Consider the following 20,230-nt stretch of genomic DNA (forward strand, 5'->3'; position numbering starts at 1 on the left):
ATCTGCATAACGCGGCGCGTCCCGCCCACGCCCCGCCCGGCTCTCGCGGTCAGAATGGTCTCTACGCCGCCACGACGTGGCGGGAAGGAAAAGGCGCCAAAATGGAGGGGGAGGGGCGCGGGGCGTGAGGGGAGGCGGGCGCTGGGTGTTGAGCCGCGAGGGAGGAAGGATGGGGAGGGGCGTATCGATTCAAACCCAAACAATAACAAAGCCTTCAAAGGCCGCCAGAGGACGGCTCTGCGGCTCTCCGTTTCTCGGAGGTTTTTGGGTCAAGGGCTCGAGCTGGAGCATAACAAGTTACGCAGAGGCGACGGGCGTTGGTGTGTCAGGCGGGGAGGCCTGGCGGCCGGCGCGTCGGGGTGTGAGGGACTGTGGGGCGGGGGGGCGTGCCGACGAGGGTGGTCTTTCTGTGTGACTCAGACCTGAGACCTCCAAGTCGACTGGCTTGGGCGGGATGACGACGTGCTGTGGGCTCGGGTTGGGTTCTCAGGGGTTGGCGCGTTGGGGGCGCGTGGGGAGGCGACGGATCTGCAAGATGTGAGTCACGGCAAATTTCGCGTAGGGAGTGGAGGTGGCACAGGCCTGGAATAAAACTGGGGGAGAACTCTGCTTATTCCGGGGAAGGGTCCAGATCGCGATTGTCATAGCCAGTGAAAAAAAATCAGCCCACAGATTCTAAAGCAGATTTTTATTTTATAAAGTGCAGAAAGGAATCCTGATTCCTAATAAGTGCTGTGTGTCAGAGTACCCGGTAAAGACGAAATCACGAAACAAATGTTAGCATTGTGATGCCAGATGCTGTCTCAGCCCCTTGCGTGAGGGCGGAAGAGAATTCCTCATCTAAAACGAGGGTGGGAGGATGCGCTTTATTTAATCAGAGTTTTCACGTTGTATTCACCTTTTCATCCTGTTATTACTAGTCAGGCAGTACTAGCAATTATTGGCTGCCCCAGACGTGGCTCAAAGGAAAAACCCCATCTCTCTGCACCCCGTGGAAATAAAACGGAAAACTGACCAGTTCAACTTCCGTCCTTTGTCCTAAATTTCATGTACAGTTTGATAACGACGTGTGACATGAGTAAATTAAAATTCTATGTAACCCATAAGTTGAATTGTCAGTGGTCTAAGTAATTGAAAGTTAACTACATCCCCTTTAAAGTTTTTGCAGGCTTCTCCCACTTAAAGGAAAAATGAGGTTCTGAGGATCTGTATACCTACATGTCATTAATGAATTTAAATGTTTCATTAAAAGTTTTCTACAAGATTTATAAAGATGCCCAGATATTTCACAAGTTTTTTGGATTTCTTATAAATTATTACATATTTTCCTTTTGTTTGTGTACATCAATTTTGATGACTAGGAGAAAATACAAGGGAACAAGAATTATTCTCTTTTTACTGGTAGGAAAATGAAACAAGTAGGATGACACGGGGTGATACAATAGCTAAAGGAGGAAGAGATGAAATGACCCAAATTCAACTCCCAAGTATTCAAAAATTTTCTTTTCACAGAGCCTAAAACTGTCCTTGGTACTAAGACATCAAGTATAAATGTAGGTGACCCGCACTTCCATCTCCTCTACCCTCCCTTTCCTTTCTCAAGCCCTGGTGGACTCTTGCCACTTGTTCCATTCTCCTAGCACTTTCCAGGCTCTCGACCTTTGCAGAAACAGTAAACCTGTTCTGAGACTGCCCTCTCCTTCATTTTTATTTAAAGTCTTTACAGCCATCAGGACACAATTGTATTCCATCCAGGATGCTAAACAAACTCCAAGCATTCGTTCACTGTCCACTCCCCTCATCTGATAGTCATGCTTAGATTTTTGTTTTATCTCCGTTAATTAACTTTTCAATTATTTATATCTTGTCTCCCCATTCCTTGAATATATACTTTATCCAACATTCTGTGGTGAAGGGGAAGACCAAAATGGGTCCCAACAAAAAGGTCATGATTAAAGTCAATTTATACCAAATTTAAGTGAATTAAGAGAGTGTAGGCAAAATAAAAATTAGAAGCAAGGGCTTCAAAAACTAAGCTAGCCTGCTTTTAAATCTGAGATCTGGCACCTACTAGTTATGTGATATTCCCCAAGTTACTTAATCTTTCTAGGCATTAGACTGAATGGAGGTAATAATAGCACCTACCTCATATGTCTGTTGTAAGGAGCAAATAAAATTCTGCATATAAAGCAGAATTGTGCATGAAGCTTAGCATAAACTTATAAGCTATATGGCAATAATGCTGATTGTGATTTTGACAATGATGATGAAAAGGAAGAATTTTGGGATGGTCTTGTACCTTGGAGGTTCCAAAGGTGAAACTCAGGACAAATAGTTTGATTTTAATCATCTTGGGGAAGAATATGATTCAGAATAGTTGTATACATTAAATCAAGTTCAATCTTTTTCACTTTAGATCTTTGTAGGCCTAAATAATTAGAGCTAAATTGATTAACATTTAATGTGTGTGCGTTATATGGTAGGTGCTTCACAGCTGGAAGTTACAAAACATGGACCTTGACTTGGCAAAGAGCTTTTATTTACTTAAAACTGCTTTTAAAGATAATCATTAAACATTCAAGTATGTTTTGCCTTAAAGTTACTTTTGGGGGGTTGTTGAACTTGATGTTTTGATTCAACAAAATATACTTTAAATAATAAAAGCAAGCACTACCTGTGCTGTCTCAAATAATCTAACAAAGAATCAGAAAAATTACGCTAATTATTAAATGACAAGTGCTTTGGGGAAGATAAAGGCCATAATTATGCTAATAATTCTCTGGAAAGGAGAGAATGAATGTTATTGTTAATTTGAACAATAGCCAAATTAATCCTTGGGTGGGTTCCACATGCTATGGATTTAATCAAGCCATTGTCAAAGGAATGACTTCGGCAATTTCTGTAATCACAGAAGTTTAGAAATTTGAAAGGTGTGCCTGTACACTTTTTTAAAAGTACCTCTGAGTCTACTTGATACATTTAATATAACTAGATCTGTACTTTAAGTCATCACTTAATGTCATGGATAAGTTTGTGGAACTACAGTGAAAAAATCGCATAACGAAACCAATTTTACCATAGGCTAATTGATATAAACAAGAGTTAATTTTCTACAGCATCTCATCAACGTAATAACAAAACAGCATTGAAGGAAACAACCTTATTCAAGGAACTGCTATATAGCTTTATCTCTGTAATTTATTTGCAATTAATCGAGTAAAAATCATTTGGGTCTACTTTTCTTAGTTCTCTCCTAAAAAAAGAATTGCTGATTTTTTTAAGTTTAATGTTTAATTTTGAAAAATTCACCATTATTTTTTATTTTACTCTCCTTGTTTGGTGAAATAAAAAGGGAGAAATTTGGAGAAGGCCAACTGCAATAAATTTTCTATACCTTAAAATATTTTCAATTATTTCAACAGTTTAAAGTTAGTTTGAAAATTTTTAATTTTACATATGTTTCATATGTGTGGAATATATGTGAAAACCCACTACAGACTGTAAGACATGAAACAGTCTGACTTTAAAAAGAATAAAACCTCTTTTTTTTAAGTTGTGGTAATTTTGATGGTGATGGACAGCTAGGAAATCCAGAGTGTCAACTTCAGAATGGTCAGGGAATCTATGTAGTCAAGTCAGAACTGGTTCTTGTCCTTGGTAACATGTGACATTTGTTTCAAGTTTATAAATCTCTTTTAGTTAGCTTTCAGTTTCCTCAGCAAGATTGGAGAAAGACAGCGTTTTTATTATCCAGTAAAGTATATTTAAATTCATTACCAATTCATTTTTTTTAAAAGAAATTAAAATAACCTAGACTTATTTTTGGAATTTTACACATTCACTACTGACGATTTGAGTAAAAATAATCAATATTTATTGAAGGCACTGTACACAAAGATTTTATATTTCCTGAGTATTAATGGTTAGGTAAAAACAAAAAGGAGTAGTTTAGAATGTGTAAAGGCTATGGGAAGCCTGGAAACTGTTATAAAATATCTTAGAAGCCTAGGAAAATATATGCCTTAAATCAAAAAGACCAGACACATGAACAGAGAGAGAGAGACAGAGAGAGAGTATGAGAATAGAAAGGATGGCATATGTTTGGGAGTTGGTGAGGGGATTGTCTGCCATCTTTTAAAAAGTAAAATAAAATTGCTGATGTAGATTCAAAAAGCCATAAGGTGCATCTAGGTAAAAGGGAAAAAAAATAACTCAAAAAGATTTTGTGGAACATCTTGTTAGGCACTAAAAAAGTACTAATGAAAACATTTGCTTATCTTGTATCTCATTTGTCATTTAATAGTATATAGTCTTTTCTGTATTTGTTTAGTCTCCATGACTAAATTATAAATGTATTGAGGGCAGAAACCATCCTTTCATTGAACATAAAGGCTACATGCGGAAAAGGGTCAGGTGAAAGAGGCAAAAGAGAAATACTATGATCATGTCTCAGCCGACATTGACTGAGCATCAAAAGGTATGCTAGGCATTTTTCTAAACACTTTATACGAATCCTCATATAAATCTTATGACATGGGCAGTTTTACTATCTTCAGTGGTTTACAGATAAATAAACAGAAGTAATTTGCCCAAGGCTACATAGCTAAGTGACAGACTTGTCTCCTACCCACCATGCCATTCTGCTCTTCCAAGGAACACAAGATGAGTTTAAGGGATTTAACAAGGTATTCTATGATTAAGTTTTGAGGGTATCATCCACAGGACAGAGTTCAGAGAAGGCTGAAGAAGTCAGGGAAACCTCCATGAAAGATGTAGAACTTAACATGGATCTTAGAGGATGAGTGAGATGAATAGGTAGAAAGGAGAGGGAATGGGGTGAGTAACATCAGGAATTGAAGCAAAAGATACTTTGTGTTATGTTCTTTGTATTCTCCAATACGTGGAAAATGAATGAACAAAAGTTTCTTTAGCAATACCAAGACATAGAAACAACCTAAGAATCTTGATGAATGTATGGATAAAGAATATATGGTATGTATATGTACGTGTGTGTGTATGGCATATATACATATATATATGTATATATGAATATTATTCAGTAATAAAAAAGGAAATCCCGCCATTTACATCGACATAGATAGACCTTAAGGGCATTATGCTAAGTAAAATAAGTCAGAGAAAGACAAACACTGTATTATCTTCCTCATATGTTGAATCTAAAAACAAACAGAACAAACCTAGGAAAAAAGATCAGAATTGTGGTTACCAGAGGCAAGGGGAAAAGGAATTGGATGACAGAGGTCAAAAGATACAAGCTTCCAGTTTTAAGTAAGTACGAGGCGTGCGATGTACAACGTGGTGACTATAGGTTAACACTTGTGTGGTATATTTGAAAGTTGTTAAGAATGTAGATCCTAAGAGTTCTCATTACAAAACATTTTTTTAAATCTATGAGATGATGGATGTTAACTAAACTTCTTGTAGTACTCATTTCACAATATATGTAAGTCAAATCATTATGTTGCATACCCAAAACTTAATCAGTGTTGTATGTCAATTATATCTCAATAAAACTGGGAGAAAAATGTTTTTTTCAATAAATCAAAAGCAGAAAACCAGAGAGAAAAATCAGTATGACCTCCTGATGTCATGATGTAAAAGATGAAGGAAAGAGATGAAAAAGATGATAAACTTTATTTCAGTCTTAATTGAAGAAGAAACTAGGAAGGTTCTCTATTCAAATCACCTCTTGAAGCGTATGATTTAGGAATGGTAGCTTGCACTGTGGTTAACGCATAGGGTGTTCAAGGCTGAATGACAAAGATGCATTAACATGACTGAATGAAATTCACTCAATAATTTGGAAAACCTTATATTTTCAATATACACTTCCTCTTTCCAACTCCGTTTTAGTTCTCTTTTTAGGTTGGGTGCTGCTAACACAAACATGGACAGCTCACCACAGCCAGAGCTACAACAATCATACTACAAATACAGAACCACTTTTTATGTCCATCAATGTATAACTATGTCAAAGATTCTTTGAATGTCTAAGTATAATTTTGCTCACTCGGGATAACTAGAGAGCTGTGTTGTCCTCTTTATAGAAATGGTGTTTCTTTTCCCTGGATAGGTTAAGTTTGCTTCTATGTTCAGTGATACTGCTTCTTTATAGGGACACCTACTCACTAGATAAGAATCAAATATATCATTGGCAGTCATCAGAGTTATCTCTGAAGTCACTCTTATGAATGAAAGTTATAGCCAAGCCAAGTTATAGCAAATAGCCAATCCTCTTATGCAGGGCTATAAAGGCAACACAGATTACATACTTTAGCCCAAATTACATACATATCCCCAAGTTCAGTCTATCCTTTCATACCAACTCAAGGTCATTTGGACTTCTTGTAGCTCTCCCTGATCACTCCAGCCAATAGTTTTTAAACTCATTTCAATAATCATATTAGTAACTTAACATAGTCATATTCTTTTGTTATCTAAATGTTCACTCTCATCATAACATCATCTTTAAGAGCAGCAAGCATTAATCGAGTGTGCCATGAAAGAACCCATGTTTCCCCAATGAGACCATCAGCTCTTTGAGCGCAGAGACTATTCTGTAAAAATTTAAGACCACATAGCTCTCTTGGGGAAGTACAAAACAGATAATTAAAAAAGAAAAAAACTGAATTGAACTAAACCCAAGAAAGAATGCATCTAAGATCCTGTAACTTGCCCCTGCCACTTTATTATACAGTATAATGAAAAAAAAAAAACAGGTGGATGTTCACTCTTTTAAAAATACAGACTTCAGAGTAAAATTTTGCCTCTTAGAAAAGCAGTTTCATAAATTAAGATTGCCAGGTTCCTAAGTCAAAGGCTTAAAAAAGTAGGTACAGTCTAATTTATAGAGATAATATCGAATATTAATTGAGCATTTAGTAAGTACTAAGCACTATTCTAATTAATCACATTATGTGCCATATATGTGACACATATGTATGGCATATATGATAGATATTCACATGGCACATATATTTATATTTTTTCTTTAATCCTCTCAATTATTATTACACTCAGGAAAGTAAATAACTTGCCCAAGGTCTACAGGTGAGAGAGGCACAACCCCTAATTTATGGAATATAGGCTGACTAAGAGATAGACAATGTATGGAGTAGCTCTTTGTGTGTTAGAGGTCACACTCAGAGCACAAGAGGGCCAAGAGCCAGATTAAATAAAATCAGGAAGCAAGGTAATGAATGAAAAGACAATAGAGTCAGTGGATAATTTCCTTCAGTATTGTGCCCAAGAGAAATGAATGGAGACTGGAACAATGTTAAAAGTTAACAGTGTGAGTGAGTGGTGGCAAAGAAGAATAGCCACTGAAAATGAGAGCTTCTGGGTAGCTAAGCATGTAGGATAAGGGTTAGACTTGGGGTGAGGGGAAGCTATAATTTTTACAGCAGCGAGACGTGAATCTTGTGTCTTGCACTGGTATTGACTGAGTCAGCCAATTAATCAGTAAACATTTGCTGAATAGCTACTATGTTTAAGGTACTGTGTTAAGTACCACAGAGATACATAGAGGCAAAAGACGCAGTCCTAGTTTCTGCTTAAAGATCTTTTTATCCTGGTAACACAAGATATATAGAATCATAACCATTGAGCTGGAAGGAAACTTAAAGACCTTCTCATCTAATCTCTTTAGTCTTAGAGACGACCAAAACGAAATTTCAGAGACAGGAAGTTTTTTAGCATTTTCAGAGCTAGGGTAGAACCTAGAATTTATTGCTACCTGAGGCTCTTTCAACTTTCTTATATAAATATAATTAGTAATAAAAGTAGTATTTACCAAGTAGCAAATTAATGGTATAGGCAATGCATTGCTTTATACCATCATATGTTTACAAAGTCAAGGTCTAAATACTAAAATTTTCTGGGGAATTTTCAGGTGCAAAGGGACTTTCCCAGTTGTCTCCTCAACTGCTGTAGCATGAAAACAGAAAATGGCCCCTCCTCTGTGCTCTCCGAGCACCTGTGTCACCTCAATCATACATGTCACGTGTGATCTTGATATGTCTAGCTCACTAGATCTGAAAGTGTGTGGTCTCCAGACCAGAAGCACCTGGAAACTTGTTAGAAATGCAAATTCTTGGGCCTACTCTAGACCTGCTCAATCAGAAACTCTGGGAGTAGAGCCCAGTGATCTGTGTTTTAACAAGCCCTCCAGGTGATACTGGTGTGCTGCTTTTGATCTTGAAACCCTCTGTTCTCTAAATGGCTCTCCAGAGAGATTATGAGCATTCGAAGACAGGGACCTTGTCCTCCACAGTTTTTGTTTCCTTAGCTTAGTACCAGGCCTCGAAAAGTAGATGTTCATAAATATATCTGAAACGACTATAGAAGTGACCATGATAAGGCAAAGCATCCCATTATCCAACTCTCTTTAGGTAATGATTAACATCTTTAGGTTCACTTTATGTTATGGGCTGAATAGTATTTCCCACACCCTGAAATTCATATGTTTAGTTCCTAACCCCCCAAACACCTCAGGATGTGTACTTGGAAATAGGACCTTTAAAAAGGTAATTTAGGTAAAAGGAGGTCATATAGGTGCATCCTAATCCCATATGACCATTGTCCTTATAAGAAAAGGAGATGAGGACCTATGTACAGAGCAGACTATGTGAAGACAAAGAAAAGATGGTCATCTACAAGCCAAGAAGAGAGGCTTCAGAAGAAACCAACCCTTTCGCCGCCTTGATCTCAGACTTTTAGTCCCCAGAATTGTGAGAAAAATAAGTTTCCATTGTTTAAGCTACCAGCCTGTGGGACTTTGTTATGACAGCCCTCGGCAATGAATATGCTTTGTAAAAAATTTCCAAAAATACTGGCTCTGAAATCCAGGAACTCTCATTCAAGCCTATACAAGACAATCCTATTTTTAGACGACTCTATAACCATCTATAAATGTTAACCAGGAAAGTGTTTGTTTAAGAAATTACTCTTTCATGCTCAACTTGAGCATAGATTTTGGAGTCAGAGAAAGGTTTGAATCCTGACTCAGCCCCTAAGAAGTTATGTAATCTTAACCTTTAAAGACTCAGTTTCCTTGTTTGTAATTTGGGGCTAATAATAGCTCCCTCCTAGACATAACTCAACAATTGGCAAGTGTATCATAGGCATTCAGTATCTGGTGACTTATAAATGATAATCAACTGAATTATTCAGATTGACCTCCTCTAGAAGATGGAATTGCAGCAAAATTTTACTAAAATGCTTACATCAGTTCAAGAAACATAGTACTATGTTGACTTTTTAAAAGACTATATAAAATGACAGAATAAGTATTTTTGGGGGAGAAAGAAATTGAAAAGTCAAAGGGGAAAAAAAATAAGAATGTCGGGAATGTAGACTGACTCTACATTCTACAAGATGCAATACCCGAGAACAGTTAAATTTTCTCAAATTGATGAGTAATTAGATTGTGTCAAAGTAAGGATTATTGATTTTGTCTTCTGTCCTCAGATCTTAAAATGGCACCTGGCACTTATTATAAGCTCAACAACTTTTGACTGAATGAAAGAATGAGTGGCCTTCTGCAAGAAAGATTATACAAATTATACAATGATTGGATTAAATTTCAACCAAAGTACACTTACAACGAACTGGTGGCTCTATAGCATTTTGGCGTAGTGCAATCAAAACTTTAATTTTAACCTGGGAATTTCACTTTGGGGAAATAACCTAAGAAAATAACATCAAAGGGAAACAAACATCATTTTTAAAATGTCTTCAATTATAGTAATATTCAAAATAGAGAAATCCTGAAATAGTGTTCAGAGCCTCTCCAACTCACTTCTACATGTCCCCTCTCTTGCTTTTGACTTGGGCCCTCCCTGTTGTCCCCAAACTGTTCTGATCATCCACACAGCCCCTCACCTGAGTGGCCCAGTGCTTTGTACTCCTAACCCTTTGGAATCAGCTTCCCTCGTTAAAACTCATTTGTCTTGTACCTGCTTATCTTTGGGATTGCACTCAATCAACTAATCTGACAAATTAATTTAAACTGGGGTACTAATGCATGCTAATGGCTGAATATGAGTCCACTCCTGGATAACAATTGCATTTCAGCAGCACCTTATTGTGAAAAACAAGTAATACATTTCAGGCATGTGTCCCGGCCATTGGAAGGAGATATTTTAAGCAGGGGGATTTCCTCAAACCCCTCATATTACACCATGTAGACAGCTGCCTATCCCACATGATCTAGCCAACTCCTTGGCATCCAGTTATCAGCACACAGGGGACACTAGAGGAAACAGGTCTGTTCCTCTTAAAAGAGCTTAGATGCAGTGACTGGACTATTTATATCACTTAAAGGAAAAGGGCATTTATTCTGGAACCTACCCAGAAAGTACATACTCCCTGGGATTAGAGGTAAACTCTTCTACCTAATCTCTGGGGATGGCTAAGTGACTAGTGCCTAGATTAATCAAAAGGAGTGAGCTGGAACATACAAACACTGAGAAAGGACTGGTAATATACAGTTAAGCTTTACAGGTGAAAAGATCCTAGACATCGATATGAATTTACATGAGTACACACATGAGAGCATTGAACCTGATAAAAATAGCTGCCTTTTATTGGATGCTAACTATATTAACTGTGCTAAAGTACATATATATTTTAAAAGATTTAATCCTCTGATACTGAGGAAAATAGGAGTTCTCATCCCTATTTTCAGAGGAGGAAACTGAGGCAAAGAGAAGTGACTATCCCACAGTCAAATGGCAAATCTGGGATTTGAAGCCAAGTCTTTGAACTCCCGGGTTCACGGTTGTAACAGAAGCTTAACAGCCTTGCAAATTTCAGAATCAAGAATCTTAAAGCTGAGGATCCTAGAACATCCGTTTTAACTACCCAGACCCTGATTATCACTATTAAAAAGGAGTTTACTACTTCACGAAGCAGCCTGCTCCATACAGCTATACGTGTTGGGAAACTTAAATGATAAATTAAAATCTGTTTCTCTGTAACTTTCTCTCATTTGATCTTAATTGTGCCCTCTGGAGAACTCAAAACAAAGCTACTTCTCTCCATGAAGCTACGGAGGTAGATAATGTATTCCCCCTCCCCCTCATCTTTGCAGTAGTCTCAGTCCCAGGAGATCGCACTCAGTGCAGCTCAGCTGTTCAAGAGAAAAGCACCAAAGTGTCACCTTTAGACTCAGAGATCTTGAGTCTAAATTCAGGTAATATATTTGATCCCAATTACTTAGGGACCTGTGAAACATCATTTTAGTAAGTTATATGATAACCCCATAAAAACATGGGATTAATTTAATATAGCAAACAATGGCTAACATTTATTGAACCCTTTCTAGATGCAAAAAAAGTGCTAAATCCACCACCACCAACAACCACTCTATGAGGCTGGCACTGTCATTATCCCAGATTTGCAGTTGAGGAAACTAAGACCCAACTATCCTGAGGTCTTCTGCTCATAATTGCATGTCTTTCTTTCCTTATGAGTGTGGGGAGAGGGGAAGGGCAGGAGAGAACTTGCTATCCCCAGTGTGAAACTTGATTTTCTCACCTCTCTCTGCTTATATGTTTTCTCTCCACTTTGGCTCCTTTCTTCACAAACATTTAATGAGCACCTCTCACATAGTTAAACACTTACTCTACAGTGATTAAAGTTGGGACAAAGTATGCAAAGGAAGCTATGACACCCTCTGAATCTGATTTCCAGGGTCAAGGAAGGCCTAGGAGAGGAGGTAGCACCTGATGTGGGTCTTAAAACATAAATAGGAAGAGAAGAATCAACCAAAGGACAGGATGGGGAAATTCAAATTTAAGCAAGAAGAAACAACATGTGTAAACACTCAGAGGTAAGAATTTGCATGGACAGAAAAACCCATCCTAGGGTAACAAGTAGGATCCAAAAATCTTGTAAGCATAAAGTAGAGAAAAAGCTCACGTTATTGTGACGTTAAAGAAAAACGGTTATTTTTCAGTTGGATCTGTACTGTCACAAAAAGCACCCAAATAACAGAGAAACTCATTTGTACACAACTGACTGCTCACCGAAGTGAAATTCAAATGATTATGAGGTAGTCATTTCCCAGTTGCCACTCCCCACCCCCAACAACCCCTCCAAAAAGATTGAGAAAGGGCGCCAGTGCTTGGTAGAGGATTAATTGTCAATTGTATTCCATCTGAAATTCCCACAATCTCAGACTTTTACCTTGTTGCTGAGTACAGCCCCAGGGTGAAAAAGGAGTGGAGAGAAATCCAATTGAACAGGTAAACCATAGGTGATCACAAAGAGCTGTGTGTGCATTCTGAGGAGTAAGACTCTTATGTGAAGGGTGACAGGAAGCCATGGAAGGATTTTTGAACACACCCAACTCAAGTGCCACCTTCTGTAAAAGCATTCCCTGGCCACTACACTTGCTGAGGAATTTCTCTGACTCGTGTGGTTTATATTATTTGGTCTCATCTCCCCTTAGATTCAATAATCTGCTTTATATACTTTTTGTATGTTATCCATACATACACTATGTGTTCTAAATATATTTGTTATTTGAAGGAAAGAAGTGAAGGGGACCAAAGTTTTTACACCCTAAAGCTGTCTTTGGGATATTGATTTTGAACTGGTTAAGAAACAAAAGACTCAGAAAGAACCTTTGACCCTTTCCTCTTTCCTACCTAAAAGATTTAGGTGGAAAAACCTGCTTCAGAAAGTCTCTAAGCAGGAGCCTGTTGACTACATCACCCTCCCACCCCTGGTTTTCAGGGTTACCTAGCAAAATTTACCTGCTATGTGTTTTCTATTCTTCCTCGATTACCTGCAAATAGCCCATTTTCACATTTAAAATCTAAGACCCTGTTCCACATCTGTTCTTTGTCCAAAATGACATGTATACCCAATTTTGCCTCACTGTCTTTGGGATTTTCATGCTTATGTGAATTCCCTGTATGCACATATTAAAATTTGATTTTCTCCTGTTAATCCATTCCTGTTAATTTGATTATTAGCTCAGCTAGAACTTAATAGGTGAGAGAAGTTTTTTTTTTTTTTAGCCTCCACAGAAGCAAAGGGAAAGGAATCACTTGGATTCCTCTTATTTCACAACTCAGTTCATCAATTGAGTTCACAGTGTGGATGAACTAATGAAATTGTAGAGGCAAAAAAAAAAACCCATGTATTCATAAATGTGAATGTGACTTACAAACATATTTATTGAAATGAAACCTTTACTTTTTTATTTGCTTAATTCTATTGAACTCAAAAAGCAAGACTATGAGGATACAAAGCATGTGTATGTGTTATAAGAATACTGTTGAACATGGATAGGACTGATTTATCAAGTTAATATTTTTTTTTTTTGTAAAAATTGGCAAAAATGATAAGATTCATTTCTAGGGCTAATTCCACTGTCAAAATCCCAGGCATAGCCCTTAAACCTCCAAATCTCCATACCTCATCCTGAGGGAGGGTGCTCAGATTGTACAGAAACCAAACCAAATTGTAGAAAGACCCCACTCTCCAGGCCATTGGTTGTCAAAATGTGGCCCCTGAACCAGCAACAGCAGCACCTGAGAACTTGTTTGAAATGCAGAGATGCAAATTATCAGGCCTCACCCCTGCATGCCTATACGATCAGAAATTCTGGGGGTGAGGCCCAGTAATCCGAGTTTTACAAGCCCTCCAGGTGATTCTGATGCAGGAAGCTCAAGTCTCGGAACCACTGCTTCCTGCCCTTTACAAGGGAACGGTGGAGATGGGGAGTGCAGAAACCTATTCTCAGCTCTTTAGGGACCCTTATTATCTATTGGTTTGCTTTGCCATTATCCTAATACGGATGGAACGTAAGACCCATTAGACACAACATGAACCAGACCTGTTCCACAGAACTGTGAAGTCAGTTATCCTTGGCTTTGCCTGTAGTCATTTTTAAAAAATTATTGCTTCATGAGCCGCATTGGTCTGTGAACTTTTCCCTTTTCTAGTAAAAGTACAAATTCCAGCTGGGGTTCTTGACCAACAACATCTTTCTACAGAAGTTGCTGTCTTCGATGCTTTGCTGAGTTCCAGAGATAAGATAAATAATTTACCAAATGTAGGTTTCTGATTACTCACTCTATTAGCATTTAGAGCAGAGAGTTCTGGCCCCTGGGGAGTTTGATTCGTTCAGATGCAGCCCATCTGCTTTTGTTTTTTGTGGGGAGTTTTTTTTGGGGGGGCGGGCAGTGCAGTAGGATTGCCTGGAAAAGCCAGGGAGCTCCCAGCATCCCACACATACTTTAGGGATGAACTGCCTAAGTCTTATGGGTTTTACTGGAAATTCTGGGGAATGCTATTTTCTTATTTTAAAAAAATACACAGCTGTTAAGACTCTTTTTCCTCCCTCCCCTTTTTTATGCTGAGTAAAAAGTCTGCAATTCATTTTCAAATATTATACAAAATAAGATAGTTGAAAGGGTATTTTCAATCTTGTACAATTGATTTATCCTAAATTTATGCTGCACACTACAAGGGTAATTTCAGGGAATTTTATAGAAGGGATTAAGTAGAGTTTCTCCTAAATCAAGTGACACTGAGGGGAAAAAAAGGAACAGTCTATTACATCAAAGCATCATTCTTCACTCACAGTTTCTGTAGAAACAATATCAGTAGTGATAGATACAATAGCTTTGTATCTGTAGTTATTCCATGGCCCCTTTACTTTATGATAAATACATGTCATTATTATTTTATACAGGTCTTAAGGGTGAACTTCGGTACAGAAGAAATCACCGCAAAAAAAATAGCAGATTCTATGGATAGTCCATTGCAAATACAGGGGAAAAGATTGAGATAAACCCAAGAAGTGATGCATTGGATATGTAACAAATGCTCCTTTATTTCCTTCAACATAATTTGATCAACAATTTACTTCATCTCTTTTGAAAAGAAATGTGGGACTATGTGTCTGGATGGTATAGCAAAGTGGTAAGTGGTTTTTTATTTTGGTAATCCTTAAGAAATAAGAATTTCATTTAGTCTCCCGTTTTTGTATTTTTGTGAACTTTCTTAACATAAAATCGAGATTGCACATCATGCTTTCTATGGTGAATAAGTAAAATAATAACATGATGACATCTTTCCTGTCAGTGATTTAGTAAAAAATTGATCGTCTCCCGATACCAAGTTGTACTGAAAGTCCTTGCATGGAAATGAAAGTCGTTGATTGGTTTGGGGAGTGCACCCCACTGAGCAATTAGCTTGGAAACAAAACCAATATGTTAGAACAGGCAATACCCCTAAGACGTTGAGAGAGGTAAGGTAAGGACACAAAAGGAATTCCTTGCGCTTCACAGATCTGGGTTTGAAGCAATTAAAGAGTGAAAGGTGTAAAAATGCTCCTTGCTACCTATTTTGTGTTTCTCTGAGAGATTAACCTACTTCCTTGGCTCATTTTCTTCTTCCGACATCAGTTGGTATAAACGCTGAGGTGGTTGGCAGCCTCAGATGACTGCATCTGCCTCTGTTATCGTAGTTCCAGGCCTCTCAGGAACACACAGTAATTTACCTCTATTTCCTTTGCTTTCTCCCCACAGCAGGTAAAAAAGCCGCCCTGAGCTTACGTACTTTCTCCTTTGTCATAAGAATCTGCTAAGCCAAGAATGGTGAGTTAATAGTCGAGCCTGTGCTCCTTTTCTCTCTTCCTGTCTTCTGACAGATCCAAGAGACTGGAGCAGTAAATCTGAAAAGCAGCATATAACTACACAAACACACACTCACGAGGAGACCTCGGACCCAGCCACTTGCTCTTATTTCAGCTTGCCGTATGCTGCATTTTAGAAGGTTTCATATTGCTCCTGCAACATTTTTTGGTTGGCTGGATGACTGAATGAAACACAACCTTCCCTGCAGACATCAAAGCCTGTCTCCAGCACAGCAAACTCTCCATCTAGCCTTTCGTCTCTCCGGCTACATTCCAATTTCACCCAGGCTGCCTTGCATGATAATCAGGCCTAATTACCACTTTCTCTCTTGATTGTTGTGCTGAGTTTTGGAACTGCAGAGTTCTTTTCTCAGTTTGGTCCTGCCTTCCCTCATTCTCCCTTCTATTATTTAGCATACTCATCCAAATTCTCAGATTTCGCTTTTATAATTAGCAAATAGGTGAAAAGGGCAGGACTGCGCCTTTAAGATATCAGTGCTCTCTGCCCACTTAGTAAACTTGAATTCCTTTCACAACTGTGGGAAGACTTTGCCGCGTACAGGATATTCTGAATACCACAGGAGCTTTAAGAGATTTATTACTAGGTTAAAGAGTAAAACAAAGGCTATGAGACAATATCCTCATTCCCCAGAGGTGTTTTCCTACCTTCTCTCTTACCACACACCCACCGACACAAAATCTTTTATAAAATGTTGAGACCAGAAGGAAAAGAATGTAAATTAGACTTTTGAAAACTTTTTCCCAATCCTTTCACTTGGCGAGATGCATTTTGATGCCTTAATTTCTTTAACTGAATTAGCAATCACAGGCAAAGAACTGAAAAAACAAGTGATCAGATAATCCCGCTTACCTCTATTCTAAACCATCCAGGTAAATGATAATTTGGTTTCCTTTAAAGTTCTTTTCAAATGTACTATTGTATTCATTTACTGAGTGCCTGTACATGCCAGGCACAGTGTTGGTACTCGAGATTCCAAGACATAGAATGCAACTTGCCCTCGAGGAGAATGAACTGAGCCTTAATGGACTAGAAACACATGAAGGGAACCAAGAAGGTTGAGAGGGTCCAGATGTGAAGGTTTTTCAAAAATATAATCTGAGTGGAACAAAATTGGCCTTGAGCTGATAATTGTTAAAGCTGAGTATTGAAACATAATTGCTCATTATTACTATTTCATTTTTTATACATTTGAAATTTTCCATAATAAAAAGTTAAAGGAAAGAAAATGTAATTTGGGAACCATGATCTGTGGAACCATGGGAGGAAGCTGGCTGAAATGCAGATTCTCTGGCCCTACTCCACTCTGCGTTTCTTGATTGGTTTCAGTATTTTAAACAAGTTCCTCACGCAAATCTGATGCCTATTGAAACTCGAGTTCCTTGGCAGGGGTGACAGGATGTGCCAAGACTGGAGGCGGAAGAGAGAAAGAAAACCATTTATCAGAGAAGAAAAATTTCATTAGAAACCACTTAATGAGATTGGCCAATTTCAGAACTGGAAAGAGGACTAGAGATCCTGAGTCCAGGCCAGAGCATCTCAAATTTGAATGTGCACAGGAATTACCTGGGGATCCTCTTCTAACACAGTAGGTTGGACGGGCCCTGAAATTTTGCATTTCTAGCTAGCTCCCCGGTGAAGGCTTGCTGCCAGTCTGGGGATCACACTTTGATTAATATTTTACAGATAAGGAAACTGAGGCTCAGAGAGAATAATACTTGCTCCAAGATGCAGACATTAAGCACAACACTTTGTGGGGCTGTTGTCTAAGGATGCTGAGCCCATGGAGGAGCCTGTCACCTGTTGGGTACTGGGAGCAGGCTGCACTTACAGAAGGATTGCAAACGTGGGCCAGTCTTGAAGCTGAGCTACAGTACGGATTTCTCCTCAGCACCATACAGATGCTCTGAGGAGCTGCCATGTGGCTGTTTTGCCACAGTTATTTCTTATCACCATTACTGCATCTTTCAGGTCAGGCTTCTTGAATTCTTCTTGGAATTCCACAAGACTTCTTGGGCAATAGTTAGACCTATTGAATGCACGACTCAGTGCACTAACATCTGCCCAGACTTTAGTAGATTTTTGGTCCAATACTAGCGCATTAAGCAAGTTAGCTAACTGTCCTGAGGTGCAAAAACAATATGGATTAATAATCTACTAAATATACTCCTTAATGTCAGGACTGAGGAGTACTCCTTTGTACAGGAAATCCTGTTTCACACAGTGACTAGTAAACTCAGGGAACTGGTTATCCCAGAGCTGGTACAGATTCAAAACAGCTCTCATACCCTCCCTGAAGGACAGATAAGATAGTTTACCATCCTTAATGAAAGAGAATGCTTAGGGGTACCCTAACCTTTGAGGTTGGGGTCAGAGAAACTGTCCTTGTCCCTGGTTTCCCTGTCAGTGACAGAACTCAGAACAGGGTGATTAAAGAACTGACCGAGGCATGTTTTGTAATCATTAATTTCCAGGTAGTAAAGAATTATAATAGGATATTTCGACTCAAGAAATTTATTTTAAGAATGTACCAAAACACTCCCTTCATAGACACACAGACACACAAATATACCCCCATTCTCTGCCTGTACCCTCAAATAAGCATCTTTTTCTCTGGCCTCGAAACAATTTCTGATGGAGAGAAATGTCTCTGGATTAGAATGGCCTATGATCTTTCCCAAAGACATGAGCGAGTCTCTTTGAAACATCACACGTTACATTTATATCTTTTCTCTCTGATCCAACAACACATTTTCCCTGAGCCCTCTTACCTAGAAATGCTAAAGAGGGCACAGACGAATGGTAGACAGAATCTCCTAGATGTTCTAGTCCCAATCATGGTGAAGTTTGAAAGCATGGCTCAGGATCAGAGTCCAGGGAAAAGTTAATTTTTGGTTCTAGGCATGTGGACTTAGGCTTTTGTGCCGATGAGGAGCAAGGACTCGGAATGAGTAAACTCTTTTGGCAGAGGGGGGCCCTGGAGCCTCTGGCCATTAGTAATCTGCTTTGTGAATGGAGTTAAAGGGGGAGGGGGATGCACATACTTGGAATTCCTTTATCTGGGTGGGCTCCTTCTCTTCAGATTTTTCAGGATGTGGGAAATGGAAGATGAAAGAAGCTGCATTTCCAGCCTATCGGGTTACAGTGTATAAAATGGAGAGGGAATGAAGGGGGAGGGATGGAGAGGGGGACGGGTGAAGGCCTCTCCGAGAGCGGCCAGGGAAACCTAGTTTGGGAACTGGCTGAGGAGAATGAGAAAGAAAGAGTGCTGTGGCAGGCTGATCACGTTTCACATCACGTCAGAGCTGTGGAATTTCCTCTCTCTTCTGGGGGGGAAGCCTGTGAAGATAAAGTTGGTTTAAGGTTAGTGGGAGATGAATAATAGCCCAAAGGCGACTGTTGGAGGGTGTTACTAAGTGACTGGTGTTTACAAGCAGAGATTTCATGGTGGGGAAGGGAGATGGGAGTGGGGCCATCTTCAGTCTGAGTTGTTAACCAAATTCTGTGACCCGAGAATGGAGTCCGTGTATGGATTTTATTTGTGTCTGACCCCTGTGGTATGCAGAGCCCTGAATTGCGGGCTGAGAAGAAAGGGAAAGGAATCCGGGAAGGTAATTAGAAAAGGCGGGAGACCCTCTTGTGTGGATGAGGGATTGGAGACCTTGCAGACACTATCCGAATTCTGCTTTGTGTCTCGGGTGTCCCCTGGGCGGTCCTGGCAGGCTCTGTTTATGTTCTGGTTAAGCCACGTGTTCAACAGGGCACAATTGCTGCTGTCCCTATTCTCTAAGGACCTTTCCCCCAAGAGATGCGTTTATTTCTAAGTCTACTTAGGCAAGTGTCTTTCCTTGTTGTCTGTTATGAGAAAGAGAACACCCCCCTCAGAACCTCCACCCTGAGTGTGAAACAGAAGTGTGAAACTTGTGTGAGGCAGGGTTAAGTGATTTCTAAGGCCAGGGGACACCTCTTTTTTTAAGGGAAGAATAAAAATAGTGGAAGACCAACAGGTCAAATCTGGACAGGAAAAAAAATCTTGTTCTCTCAGAGCCAAGCTTAAAAGATAAGGGATAGAAAAGCATATTTAGAACAGTGGTATTTATTAAACTCTGATACCAACCATAATCAGGCAATGTATTGTTCTAATGTTATGACAAGTAGAAAGTTATTAGATGGCATATAAATCACCGCATACTACAGATGACAAAAATATTGCTTGTTTTTGAAAAATTAGAATACAATAAAATACACTTGTCACAAACCATACCAAGCTTCCTTTAATCTTTTTTCTCCTGTTTCAGAAAGCTCTTTAGGATTTCGTAGTCTATGAGGGTCATCATTTTCAAACATCTATTAGTGCCACACTGTAGTTGCGTGAGAGGTTCAGTTAATAAAGGTTTCTGGTTGATAGATTGCCAGAGCACACAGACTTCTGCACTATCTTCTTTGAATTACTACTGAGCTATCATATGCCGTGTCTCTTTTTTATCATTTTACAAACCATACACTCACATTCTCCCTCTCCTTTCTCTCCTTTA

The 20,230-nt window shown here is 38.9% G+C and overlaps 1 long non-coding RNA gene across 1 annotated transcript; it reads right to left on the reverse strand.

The window, feature by feature from the left end:
- Positions 1-16,257: 16,257 nt before the first annotated feature.
- Positions 16,258-18,601, reverse strand: LOC112476123. The gene is made up of 2 exons (XR_003044970.1): positions 18,467-18,601; positions 16,258-17,105 (listed from the first exon to the last, which is right to left on the reverse strand). It is a non-coding gene; the product is annotated as an uncharacterized LOC112476123 (long non-coding RNA).
- Between the last annotated feature and the right edge of the window lie 1,629 nt (positions 18,602-20,230).

This window comes from Pteropus alecto, unplaced genomic scaffold (assembly GCF_000325575.1).
Source record: "Pteropus alecto unplaced genomic scaffold, ASM32557v1 scaffold202, whole genome shotgun sequence".
NCBI lineage: Eukaryota > Metazoa > Chordata > Mammalia > Chiroptera > Pteropodidae > Pteropus > Pteropus alecto.